Here is a 13,489-nt window from a genome sequence, read left to right on the forward strand (position 1 = left end):
ACACAAGGCATATAAAGACTGCAGTTTGCTGCTGCCAGGGGAGGCAGAAACATCGCCTAGCTGAGCTGTAGCAGGAACAACCTTAGAGGTAAGGGCATGAGTTTATGGGCATGGTTTGGAGGCTTCTGGTCCTAGGCATGACCTAAAACCACCCTGCTGGGGACGGGTGCTCCTGGTGGTGCGGGAGTCCCCAAGAAATGCTAGGCCAGTTATCAGTCCAGTGAAAGGTGAGGAGGGGTGCCTTAACCCCAGCCTCCATCTTTGGGTGGGTTTTGGAGGCAGCTGGGGGAATAGTGGGGCTAAGTATGGTCATGTGCAGGCACCTGAGCCCAGCAGGGATGAGAGATCCTGGAGACCCCCAAGGGGGTAGTGTGGAGAGCATTGGGAGGCCCTTCATAGGGTAGGGTTGATGTGCAAGTAGGCCTGAAGGGCTGTGCGTGTCAGGGGGCTGAGTAGGGCTGAAGTTGAAGTAGGCCTGAAGGACAGCCCAAGGGGCGCACTGAGTCGGGTTGAAGGGGAGTAAACTTGAAGGACAGTGCAAGGGCCAGCCCTGTGAGACATTGTGCCTGGTGAGAGGCTTGGGGCAGAATTAGTCCAGGGTTTGGCACAAGGCTAACCCATGTAGAGTAGGGGAACTCGCGAGAACCAAAGGTTCTGCATGACAAGGCCAGTATGAGTGTAGTGAAGCCTGATGGCCCAAGAGAGGCCGCTCAAGGAGGAGCAGGGAAATAGAGTGTGGCCCAGTAACGGGCAGTATGCCAGAGGCCCTGGTGAGAGAGGGGGGGAGTGGAAGAGGCCTCCTGTGAGAGGGGAGGTGGTGTGAATATGCGTGTAGGTGGAGCCCAACTTTGGACTCAGTTTGCTCTGGTCTCAGACCGGGAGTAATGTTAACCTGGATGCCATCTGCGAGGCATGGGCTGTGGTGTAGGGGAGAAATGGAGCCGCAGATAGCACCCCCTGGCATCAGGGCATGTAATGGGTAGTCTCCTGTATATACCATCCATTTGTAGGAACAGCAAAGTCATAGCAGGTGAGACTGGGCGGATTGACATAAGATCTGGCCCTGAGAGGTCACAAGCCAACAGTGTGCTGCTGCAAAAACAGCCAACAGCATACTAGATTGCATTCACAGGAGTGTCACTTGCAAATAGAGTTGAAGAATCATTTCCTTTATTTGGCACTGGTGAGACCTCATCTGGAGTGCTGTGTCCTGTTTTGGGCCCCATACTTCAAGAAATACATGGAAAGATTGGAAAGAGGTTAGCTGAGATCAGCAAAATTAGAGTCCTGGGAAGGTTGACTTCTGAGGAAGGGCTGAAAGAGCTGTGGCTATTTAGTCTGGAGAAGAGAAACAATCTTCAAATACCTGAAGAACAATTATAGAGAGTATATAGACTTTACTTTGTGGACATAAGGGACAGAACTAGGAATAATGGCTTCAAGCTACAACAGAGGAAATTTAGGCTGGAGATTAGGAGGAACTTTCTGACTATGAGAGTGGTCAGGCACTGGAACAGGCTACCTAGAGAAGTTGTGGAGTCTCTATGCTTGGAAACTTTCAGAAACATATTAGACAGACTCTTGGGTAGGATGGTTTAGTCAGGGATGATCCTGCCTTGTGTAGGGGGCCGGGCTAGATGACCTTCTGAGGTCCCTTCCAGCCCCAATGACTCTATAACCCCAAGAACCAGAGGTGCCCAAACATAGTTGGACTCGAGTGAATACATAGGGAAATGTGATCATGTACCTCTCTAAGAGTGGGACAAGTGTGAAATTTCACCTTTAATAAGTATAGGCCAGATACTGTGAGATTTGTTCTCTTTCCAGTTTCCATTAAATATACAGAGATGCAGCTAGCCCAGTAACTATGACAGGTAGTGAAGAAATGAATAAAAGCTGTTTGATAGGTAAGTGGAGAAAAGGTGGAGCCATCTCAAGAGTTAGCTTTATGTAAGCAAGTTCTTTCCATCTGTCTACTAGATTAATATTAGAGATTTTTTAATAATAGAAAATCAGTTTGGTATATTATAAGGGAAGTTGCTGAAGTGTAAAGAATCCTGAAGAGCAGAAACAAATGCGTGGAAGCAGGTGGAAGCAACAAAAGCTCATGGTACAAATTCAACCTGTGTAAATTCCAGGAAGTGAATATTAATAATTAATACTTTATTCACATATGGCCCAAATGCAAAAACTATGTAAAAACTCTTGTTCACATGCAATTGCAGAACTGAAGGAAAGAGATTCATATGAAAGGCAACAGGAGTCTTTCTATTTACTAAAGTGGGAACCCACCTAAAGGCTGCTGCTGGTTGTTATAATGTGAATAGGGAGAAGCAAATGCTTCTGTTCTCCTACTGGGCTATGTTGTTGTGCAACGTTTGAACATCTGAAATAATTTGTCACTCATTTCCGTGACTATCTTGAATCTTAGATTGTGAAACACAATATATGTGGATTATGACATTTTCTTTTCATTCATTCTTATTCCCCCCTCCTCAACTTCAAACCTAGAGGAATCTTGTTTGTACTACACTAGGCCTTTCTGCACAAGTAAGAGTTTTAATTATTAAAGGAACTAATAATTAAAGGCATCAATGGCATTACATTCACAGGCATCAATGTAAATAAGTATAAGAAGTAACCAAGAAACATATAGCTGATTAATTTAAACAAAAGGCTAGTACTTTCTGGAAAATATTGCAGGTATTCAAAGGAGGGGAAAGAATCATTAGTAAGTTCTCATTACATGACACCATAAAATGTTCTGTTACTTCGTTAACATTAAAAAGGAGTTATTTTGCTTCAAGAATACATTTAGAAGCCTGCAGTATCACAAGGTAATGGCTGTGTATTCATGTACATTTTACTGACTATCTTAAAACTCAATATGTTAAAAATAATTTATAGATATAGTAACAAAACTCATGACTTTTATAGGGCTTATAAGAATTCTACAGCTTTGCTGAAGGGTTATTTACTTGTAGTAAGCCGTTTTTAGATATCTGTGTAAATTTCAGACTTCAGGATTTTTGCTGAACTAATTGTAATGTGCTTTGTGAGACACTATGATTTGTCCAAATTAGAAAAAAACATGCTTCATTCAAGTGTTATGTAGGAGAATAATTATTCCATTGAAATCTGAGCAGAAAGAAACTAAGTATTACTACACATGGTAGTGCATTTTTGTATTTGTATTAAGTAAGTGTTATACTGTTATCTGGAGTTGTGGTTCTCTGATATTTCAAATGATGTGACCCTGTTTTTAGTCACTCATAACTTCGAAGATTTTAGACCTTCTCCCATAAGCTGCATTTTGTTTGTAAGGTTTCAGAAAAATATTTCAGTTGCTTTAAAAAACCCATAATATTTTGCACATGTCAAAAAATCATTATGATTATTATGCTGAGAAGCATTAGCACTATTGTGCCTTGGAGCAAAGGCTTGAAAATGGCAGCAGGTTGCCTTTGCCAGGATTCCTGTGGTATTTGATCAAGCAATTAAAGCGTGCATGATAAGGCAAGAATTAAATCATTTTGAAGAGGAGTATCCCAACAGAAGAAAAATAATAAATTCAGGGTAGTCCAGAAGAAAGCAATACAGAAATCAGAAATATTTAGAATAGGTGATTTCAAGTTTTGCTGCTGGCCCCTATCAGTGTAGTAACAAGAAGAAAATCCAGATCCCAACACCTCTTAACTTGGGGAAGGTCAAACTTTTATCCAAATGTTGTAGCTTGAGTCCCTCTCCAATTAGAAGATAAGAAAATGTTGCTAGACCTAATCTGCATCTATTTCAGTACCCCTACCTACTGTTTGTCTGGATGAGTGTCAGAAGAGGCATGTCCAGATGAGCACACATGTGGCTGTTGCAGCATCTCAAAGCAGTTTGAGATGCCACAAGAGGCATGATGGGAACAACAAAATATTCCTTGCGCTATATATTTGCAGTGCAAGCTCTAAATTCGATATCTGGAAATCCAGGTATCAAAAAAAAAAACAAAACCCGCAGAAAAGAACTGGGGCAAGGCACACTCCTGTAGTGTACCCTTAAGCAACTAGATGTGAGGTCCTCCAAAGGAGCACTCTGGCAGGCGGCCAGAGCATCTCTATGACTGCCCCTTGCCCCGGTGCTCTGGCACACTGCCTCAAAGTGCGGGGCAAACAGGAGCGGGGCAAGGCTGCAGCGTGAACCGGACCCGGGCTCTGTCCCAGGTAAGTAGGGAGAGGGGGTGGGGGGCTGTGAGGGTGCGGTGCACTGTATGTGGGTAGTGGGCTGCTTAGGAGGGGTGGGTCTCTCCCGCCCACCCCCTACATGGCCCACAGCCCCCTGCAGTAGGAGCAGGCATCGGGTTGCTCAGGGCCCTCCTGGCAGAGCCCCCCCATGGTGTGCTACCCCAGCTTGAGGTCATGTACCTTCAGTCAGCACCAGGCCACTGGCTGTCACCTGGGGTCTGACACGGGCACAGGCCATGAGTTGGGCCAGGCCAGGTCCTGCCTCCATGGAATGGGCCCGGCCTGATGGTGCTCAGGGCACTTGGAGGCAGGACCCTGCCCAGCCTGGCACATGGGCCCCTACGAGCGGTGCCAGGACCCCGAGTGACAGCCAGAGCGGCCCAGTGCTGCCCGAAGGCCCATGGCACCAGGCCTGGCTGGGCCCACGCGATGTGGCACAGGAGGCACTGGGTGCCAGGTGGCTGGGGCTGCACCATGCTGCACTGCACCATGGGGGGGCTCTGCCAGGAGGGCCCTGAGTACCCCAACCGCTGCTGTTGCTGCAGGGGGATGGAGGGCCGTATGGGGGCTGGGTAGGGGACAACACCCCTCCTGAGCAGCACATTACCCACACAGTCTCCCGCACCCCCAAACCACTTCCACAAAGGCCCCGCCCGCATACCCAGCAACAAACCTCACACCCTCGAAACCCCCTCACAAGCCCCATACCCCCACCACAAACCTCACCCTTACAAACCCTACACCCACCTATAAACCCCGCCTCCCCAAGTTCCACATCCCCACCCACAAATCACAACCTGCATGCCCTGCCACCAAAAAGGATGGGAGGGGACTTGCTGGCAGGAGCCGAGGCTGCAGGGGCAACTGCCACATTGCAGCCCTGCCCCATGCTCACACTAGGCCTGGGGGAGCTCCTGGTTCCAGAAACCACTTTGGGGGTGTGAAGGGCTGTGGAGAAGGGTGGAGGTGGCAGCTGGGGTATGAGAGAGAGAGCTGGGGACTGGGAGTGGGGGAGCGCTCCAGATAGGAGAGACCTCCAGAGCCAGGCTTAGAGCCCTCCTGCCCCACTAGAGCAGCCTGTGCAGGGGGAGGCTGGCCTGGGAGGAAGGGGCCCAGTTCAATCCCTGAGCCCCAGTCAAGGGCTTTCTGGGAACAGCATGGGGCAGGGAGCAGAACAGCAAGGGCTGGCACTGCTCAGTCACAAAGCAGCGGGTGGGACAGCTGCAGCTGGACTCATGTCCTGGTGCTGAAACAGAGCTGCAGCTGGGAGACAGCTAGTGGGGGCCGGCAGGGGATGAAGGTCAGGAGTGAGGAGACTGGGGGGGGGGTGGCTGTGGGTTGAGAGTGTGGATCAAGGGTAGGGGCAGGGCACCGGCATATCAGTGCTGCTCAGTGCCACACATCCTGGTGGCATTTCATTTTAATTGCGGAAGAACACAGATTTTGAATATTTTAATTAGGGAATCTGGGTTTTGTATCAGATAATTTGCAATTTTTAAACAGGGAACACCAGGATTTCTGCTGGCGAGACCCAGGCAGAGAAGCCTGTCCAGGGCCAGCACCCCTGGGGACCCAGCTGGAGGGCAGATGAGGTGGCTGACCTCTTGACCATTTGGGGCCAAGAGGACATAGTTTGACATTTCAAAGCAGGCCACCACAAGGAGCGCATCTTCTGGTCAATAGCTGCCCAGATGGCAGGGCAGGGGCATCAGAAGACATGACAGCAGTGCTTCCCGACAGCCAACTGTTCAGTCATGGCCCGCTGGCAGCTGGCCCAGAGATGCAGGAGGCTCTGCTTCAGTGCCCATACCACAGCCTAGGCTGCTATGCAGTCCCTGTCCAGATCTGGCAGATGCACAGTCATGGGGCCACAGGTCCAAGAGTGGGGGCAGCAGCCCTCATTACCAGACTGCTGCAGTGGGTAGAGGGTGCAGGGGCCACTCCAGGTAATGGCTGCTTCAACAGTCCAGCTGGCACAATGGGTAGTGTCCCCAGATACCAAGTGGCTGGGCCCCAGAAGCTCCTGAAGGCAAGAAGCCCTGAGCTGCTTGCCATGGCAGATTTTTATACTGCTGGGGCCAGTGCAGGTGAGCTCTAGATCCCCCTGGCTGCAGATCTGGGAGGAGCTGGGCAGGATCAGTTTGCCCCAAGTGGCACAATTTGCCCCACACCAAAGTGCATGTTCAGGCACATGTGCTGAGCCAAACATCTCCAACACAAATTTGTGCTACTGCTATTTGATATGCTGCAAGCGCATGTGCCTGCATGTATGGATGTGCCCAAGGGGGCAACTCACAGGTATAAGAATGTAAGGATATAACAATATATATATAAATACCCATTCTATACACATACTATTGTATGTGTGGAAAAAAAATTGTATTTATTAAATCTTGATGAAGTCAATGAAAAGATTCATTGATTTATTTGGGGTTTGGATCAGAAAGCACAGTGCATAGCACTGAAATGTCACGTTCATTTTTCAATGTAGAGTCAAATTAGCCTGATGATTTACAACCAGAACTAAAAAACACCTCAAAGAATACTAAAAATTGCTTTTACCTCACTAGATTTTCTTCATTTTCAATATGTATAATTCATATTTTAAAATGAAAAATAGTCTTATACTCTGGGGTTTTTCTCTGCCTTAAATTAGTGATACCAAATCACTCTGTGTTTGTCTCAGTTTTAACGTGCTGAAACTTAAAGCAATGAATAACAAAACATAGAACAGTATTTTTTCCCCAAATATAAATGATTTATTTCCAATGGAAAATAGCTTATCTGTATATTGTGAGAGGTATGTTTTTATTGGTGGTGTTAAGTCCCAAAGGCTTGACATTCTTATTCTTGTTAAATATTGAAATTTCCATTTGAAGTAAAAATTTTAAATGAATATGGTTTTGAGTATCAAGATGCCACAAGTCTTGTTGTGATTCTCATGCCAGGTTTGGATTAAATTTTCATAAACCAATTTAGTCAGAGAAGTCAGTGTTCAGAAAGGTTTCCTTTATTATGGGCCTATGTATGGTGAGTTGATTCTGACTAATGCTAGATTATGCCACCACAAATTGTTGCAACTTTGCCATAGATCATTAAAGTGCCTTCCAGTCTGGGATTGATTTCACCCTGAGATGATGTGAGTTGCTGTTATCAAACAGCCTAACATAATACAATCTTTTTTTTTTCTTTCCAAAAGCAGTTCTGTTTTCCATTTTGAATTGTTTCAGGTAAAAAAACTGAGCATGAATTATGCAACTTCAGCAATCCATCCATGTTTTATGAACATTGACACAATTGTGATTCAGGGAGAGATCAGTGTAATTTTTTTTTGGAAAGTGTGCGTGTATGAGGTGGGGGCGGGGAGAGGGGGCTTGACTACATTTCACATTGAGCATCACAGTGTAGAAGTGGTTGAAGTGTGAAACAAGAATATATTGATCTGCACTATAGCCTTTGCCCTTTCACCTTAGATGAGTCAGCACACACTGCTTCATTCAAGGCCTGGTACCTACTATAATGGTTATATATTAATCTCAAATTTCTTGACATTTTTAATATATGATTAGTTGTGTGACTAACTCAAGATAAACAAGTCATTTAAAGAAATATCTTATTAAATTGTATTTTGGTGTTTGGTGAATAAATGGTACTTTGTAAAGATTATATTATATTGTTTTACATCTAGTGATCTCATGAACAGAGTCATATGCATTCCTTTCCATGGATTAGGAGTGTACTTGGTAGACGTGTTGGCCTGAGACAAGAAGACATACAAAAAAACTAGAAAGCTTGATTCCCAAATGATACCTTTTATTAGACCAACTGGGAAATTGCAAGGAAATCTTCAGCTCCCTCTGTGCAAAAATGAAGTTTCTTTCCTACCTTTGGGGACTGTGTACCATCTTGTACCATCTATACTTTCCCCAGAACCTGATGAAAGGACTTTGATCCCGAAAGCTTGCAGAAAAGGACAATTTTCTTGCCATTTCCCAGTTGGTCTAATAGAAGGTATCATTTTGGAACCAAGAGTTCTAGCTTTTTGTATGTTTCCATGGATTAGATCTTTCAATTCTTTTCCCTTATAAATAAGTGATTTTGTGTTGCATTTTGATGGAAATCTTATTTTATCTGAAGACCTGGAAATTCCTTTCACAGTTATACCTCCCATATCACTCAGTTTAACAGTAAAAGAGTAAAATCCAAGATAGCTATGCATATTTCCATAATTTCCAGAGAACTAACCAGTCCCTGGATAGATCCATGCTGTACTCAGTATAGACATGAGCGCCACCTTCATCTCCTTTCCTTCTGCTCCTTGATTCCCAGTCATTAAATAGATCCATTATTCACAACAAATGGCAAACTATTAAATGACTTCTATATCAGCATTGAGGTTATTCATGTCAGTTCAGAAACTGACACCAGATAAACTGACTGAGGCTTGAAGGAAGCTTAAGTGTTGCTCTTGACAACTGATAAAGGCTGTCAGTTGGATGGTGGACTAAGCTACTGATAGGGCATGTCAGATGAGAACTTTAATGATATACTATCAGGGAGTGATTAATGGTGTCACTGCTGGGATCAGTTGTTAAGGAAGACAGGTTTCAGGCTGTTATACAGTGACCTCTGACACCCATCATGTTGTTAAATGTGTTGCACAAATGTTAAGCCTATAACCACATTGTAACTATTCTGTGTGGGTTCTAAATATGGAAAAAGAAAGTAGCCAACATTTCTTCAGTAGAGATGAAAAACCCCAGAATACTAGATGTTACAAGGAGACACCTTAAAAATTAAACATACTTGGAATACAGTCTGATCTTTTTCAAGCTGCTTAGAACAAAACTTCTGAAATGTCATGCTTCCCTGGATACACGATCTCCATGGAACCATCATAGTTGGTGTTTCCATAAAAGCTTTGCTGTTGTCATTCGTATAGATAAAAGAATCTTTGTGATATTTTTTTCTCAGCAAAGGAAAACTATTAAAGATCAGGCAACATAGTATACTTCCTAGGCAAATATACTTGCAAATATATTTGCAAATATACTTTGCAAATATACTTGCAAATATATTTAAGACAATACCTTGGTCAAACACATTTAACTAACCTGAAGTAAAATGTCAAAAGAGAAAAATGAATCATTCCAACATTAAAAATACAATCCTTATTTTGATGATAAGAAGAAATAGTATGAAATAATTCATATCTGTACATAAAATCAGAGCATTTTGCTTAAGGGTTACTCAGCTACCAAATCCTTTTTACTCTGTTGGTTTAATAAAAAAAAGTATCCTTTTGTTTTCTACAAAAGTTTGAAATACTTCATTCATCTTTTCATCAGACACTTATGTTATAAGAACATAACTAAGGTTTAAAAACAAAAATTCAAAGGTTAAGAAATGCCAGAATGAACACTGCTTGTGCACTCTGGTTGGACTCTCTTCTGCATAGTATTTGTGTGTGGCTTCATGCCTTATTTACTTCATGCTCTTCAAATCCTGCTCAGAAGACAGAACTATTACTTTACTTGTAAGCTATTTGGTGCGTATCCATTACAGCATCTGAGCACTGCATATTTATCAACATCTTTCCTGAACTGCATATACTACAACTAGAGAGAGAATTCCAGAAGCAGCTATACCCTTGAGAAATACTGAGGAAATATAACCTCTTCTGTCTCTAGTTGAGATTCCCCTGTTTATACAATCGTGGACTACATTCAGAGCTAATTATCCACTTTGGTCCCCAAAACCTTTTCAGAGTCATGGCTTCCCACAATCGATTTTCCCAACAGACTTTACATTTGTTTTTCTCATAATAAATTTGTCTTTCTCACAATAGATTTTTCTCATAAGCCTGGCCTATGTTTTGTTCCCATATTCATAATGACTTTTGGTCCTATATGAGGCTGTGACATAGAGGTTTACATGGTCTGGTGGGTGGCAAATTGGTTTAGCGGTCACACTCAGAGAGTGGTAGTAGATGGGTTGGTATCGACCTGGAAGGATGTGAATAGTGGGGTCCCACAGGGTTCAGGCCTTAGGCCTGTACTCTTCCTGTCCTCAGATGTGGGTGTGAAGTGAACTCTGTCCAAGTTTGTGGATGATACTAAATTGTAGGGTGAGCTGCACACTCCGGAGGGTAGGGAATGATGCAGGCAGACCTGGACTGGTTAGAAAAGTGGGCAGTACACAATAGGATGCGGTACAACAAGGACAAGTGCAGAGTGCTGCACCTAGAGCGCAAAAATATCCAGCACACCTACCGGCTTGGAAGTGACCCTTTCAACAGCACAGAAGTGGAAAGGGTTCTCAGAGTCATAATGGCCTCCAAGATGAGCATGAGTTGTCAGTGTGACGAAATCATCAGCAAAGCTAACCGCGCTTTATCATGCATCAGCAGATGCATGACAAATAGAGCCAAGGAGGTGATACTTCCCTTCTATGCGGCACTGGTCAGACTGCAGTTTTAGTACTGCATCCAGTTTTGGGCGCCATACTTCAAGAAGAATGTTGATAGACTCAAAAGGGTCCAGAGAGAGCCACTTGCATGGTTAAGGGCTTACAGGACAAGCCCTACAAGGAGAGACTGAGGGACCTGGACCTCTTCAGCCTCCGCAAGAGGAGGTTGAGAGGTGATCTTGTGGCCGCCTACGAATTCATTAGGAGGATGCAGCAAGGGATTGGAGATGCTTTGTTCACCAGGGTGCCTCTTGGGGTAACAAGGAGCAATGGTCTGTGATAGTCAGAACCAGAGGGATTAATAAGCAATAATATGTGCTTCTTGGAGGCATTTGGTATTTTGCCTAAATAGGTAATATTAGTTAATATAAGCTTGTAAGTTTGTAAACTGCAAATGTAACTTGTCTGTCATAAGTTTAACCAAACTGATAAATTAACTGTTCATGGAACTGACTGGGTCCCAAAGGCAAAGCTGTAGCTGTGAGATTAGCTGGCCTAATGGTTTTTTGCTCAGGGTTCAGCCTTACCGATAAAAACTGGATCTAACTGCTAGGCACACCCAAACACATTCCACGAAAGCGTATCCCAAGAAAGCATATTCAACTGAAGCCTAAAGGGGTTGGGGTTTAGGTGGAGCAATGTCAATTTCAAACCTAAAGGCGCTGCATCATAATTTGCTTATTGGATAAACCTGAGTCTGGGTAGTAACCTTTTATGATAATTTTAACACCTTTCAATCCCATAGGGTAACAGCTATAGGGCAATATTGTGAGTGGCCCTGAGGTCAACAGATTAACATAAGACTAGGTATAAAAAACACATGCATCAGATGGAAGGAGGGAACAGAATGGTCATTTCTGTCCCACGCCCGGACCCCAGACTCCCGGTGTGAGTGAGGATCGGATCCTGAGCAAGGGACCTTCCCCGGTAATCCCTCTGACAGCGTCAATCATCAGGGACGCCTGACTTCGCTGGAATCACTTGGCGCGCACCTGGCATTGAGGGACTCCTGTGGTCCCTTCCGACCCTAGCCTCTATGAAGCTATGAAGCTATTGCAATACTTACTCTTTGCTTGTGCCCACCTGACAGTAATCCAGATTATTCTTTCAAGAACCTGGCCTCTTCATTGTTTACCTTTCCTGCAATACTTGATTCATCTACAAACTTTATTGGTGATTATTTTAAGTTTTATCAGAACTTTATCATAGATAAAAATGTTAGAAAGTGGGAAGCCAAGCTCTGCAGGACTCCACTAGAAGGCCACAAGTGATGATTTCTTAAAGCTACATTTTGAGACCTGTCAGATTAGCTGGTGTTTAACGTGTGTCATGTAATTATCTATTATTTTAGCTTCTTGATTAAATGTCAGGCAGGAACAAGTCAAATGTCTTACAGAAGTCTATTCCATCAACACTGTTATGTCAAATTACGTCAACCAAAGTTAAGTCAAATTATTTTATTTATTCTCCATAAACTCATATTAATTGGGATTAAATTCATTTCCCCTCCCTGCCTTTTATTTCTTTATTTAATTTAGTCTTGCATCAGCTATTCAATTATTTTGCCTAGTATCAGTGACAAGCTTATGGAACCCAAGTAATTTTGTTTTCCCTGCCCCTTCTCCTACCCCTGCCCACCTTTTTTGGCATAATGTTAACTTTCTTTTAGTTCTTCTGGGACTTCAGTGGTGTTCCAAATCTTACTTAAAATCAACGTTAATGGTAAAAAGAACTCCTTGGCCAGTGCTTTTAAAACTCTTGGATGCTTTCTAAACCTGCTGATTTAAAGACACCTGATTTTAGTAGCTGCTGTTTATTACCTTTCTGAGTCCCTGGGATGGAACATATTATTTAGCTCCATATAATGATATAACATCAACTGTCTTTTTTCCGCCAAATGCAGAACAGAGATATTTATTAAAAGCTTCTGCCTTTTTGACATTCATGTCAACAATTTCATCATTTAAATACAGTAACACACAAATATCACTCTTAAGATTTATTGTGAGTTTGTGCACTACTGCCCTGTCAGCTCCCTGTAACATCCTTTTCTTTGCACCTGTTCCTTATCCAAGTCCCATTTTCCTTACCTAACTAGTCCCAGTTTGCACACCTCAGACTTTCACTTCCTATCCTAGAAGCCTTGTCCAATAAGTCCCAGTCTCACTTTCCAGGCTCTGGCCTCTCCCATCCCCTCTGCCAGTGTCCTCGCTTACCAGCACATGCATCCTTATTAGCTCCCAGTCTCAGCATTTTCTAAATATATATTTCCCAATTGGAATTTTCACCCAACTCCTTGTCCCAGTCTGTGCCCAGTTAGTTTTCCCATACACCCTGTGCCCTCATAGAACCTGTCTCTACTGCTGTTGCTCTTCTGGAAGCACAAGTTCTTTGGCTAGTTTGTCGTAGTCTTCCCCAGCTACTCACCCAATCTGTTTCTCCCATACCCACCAACCTCCATTGTCCATTCCCTTCCTTGAGCCCCCAGTCCTAATCTCTGTGTTGGGCTGACATCAGTCTTTGCTCCTTCTCCCCTATAAACATTTTTCTTCTCCGCCCCCACTGCATACTTTTCAAACTCCTTGTCTCAGTCTACTTCACATAAACCCACCCCAATGTTTTGTTTTTGTCCCCTCTCTGTTTCAGTTAGTTTCTCCTTTGCCCTTCCTTAGCTCAGTGGTATAGGTTGGGGAAAACCACTGATAACAAAAAAAACCTGATTCCAGTGTCTAGACCCAGCCCAATCCACAGTGATCCAGAACCTGCTCATCCACAGAGCAGTTCATGCC

The sequence above is a fragment of the Alligator mississippiensis genome, chromosome 3 (genome assembly GCF_030867095.1).
Source record: "Alligator mississippiensis isolate rAllMis1 chromosome 3, rAllMis1, whole genome shotgun sequence".
Classification (NCBI taxonomy): Eukaryota; Metazoa; Chordata; order Crocodylia; family Alligatoridae; genus Alligator; species Alligator mississippiensis.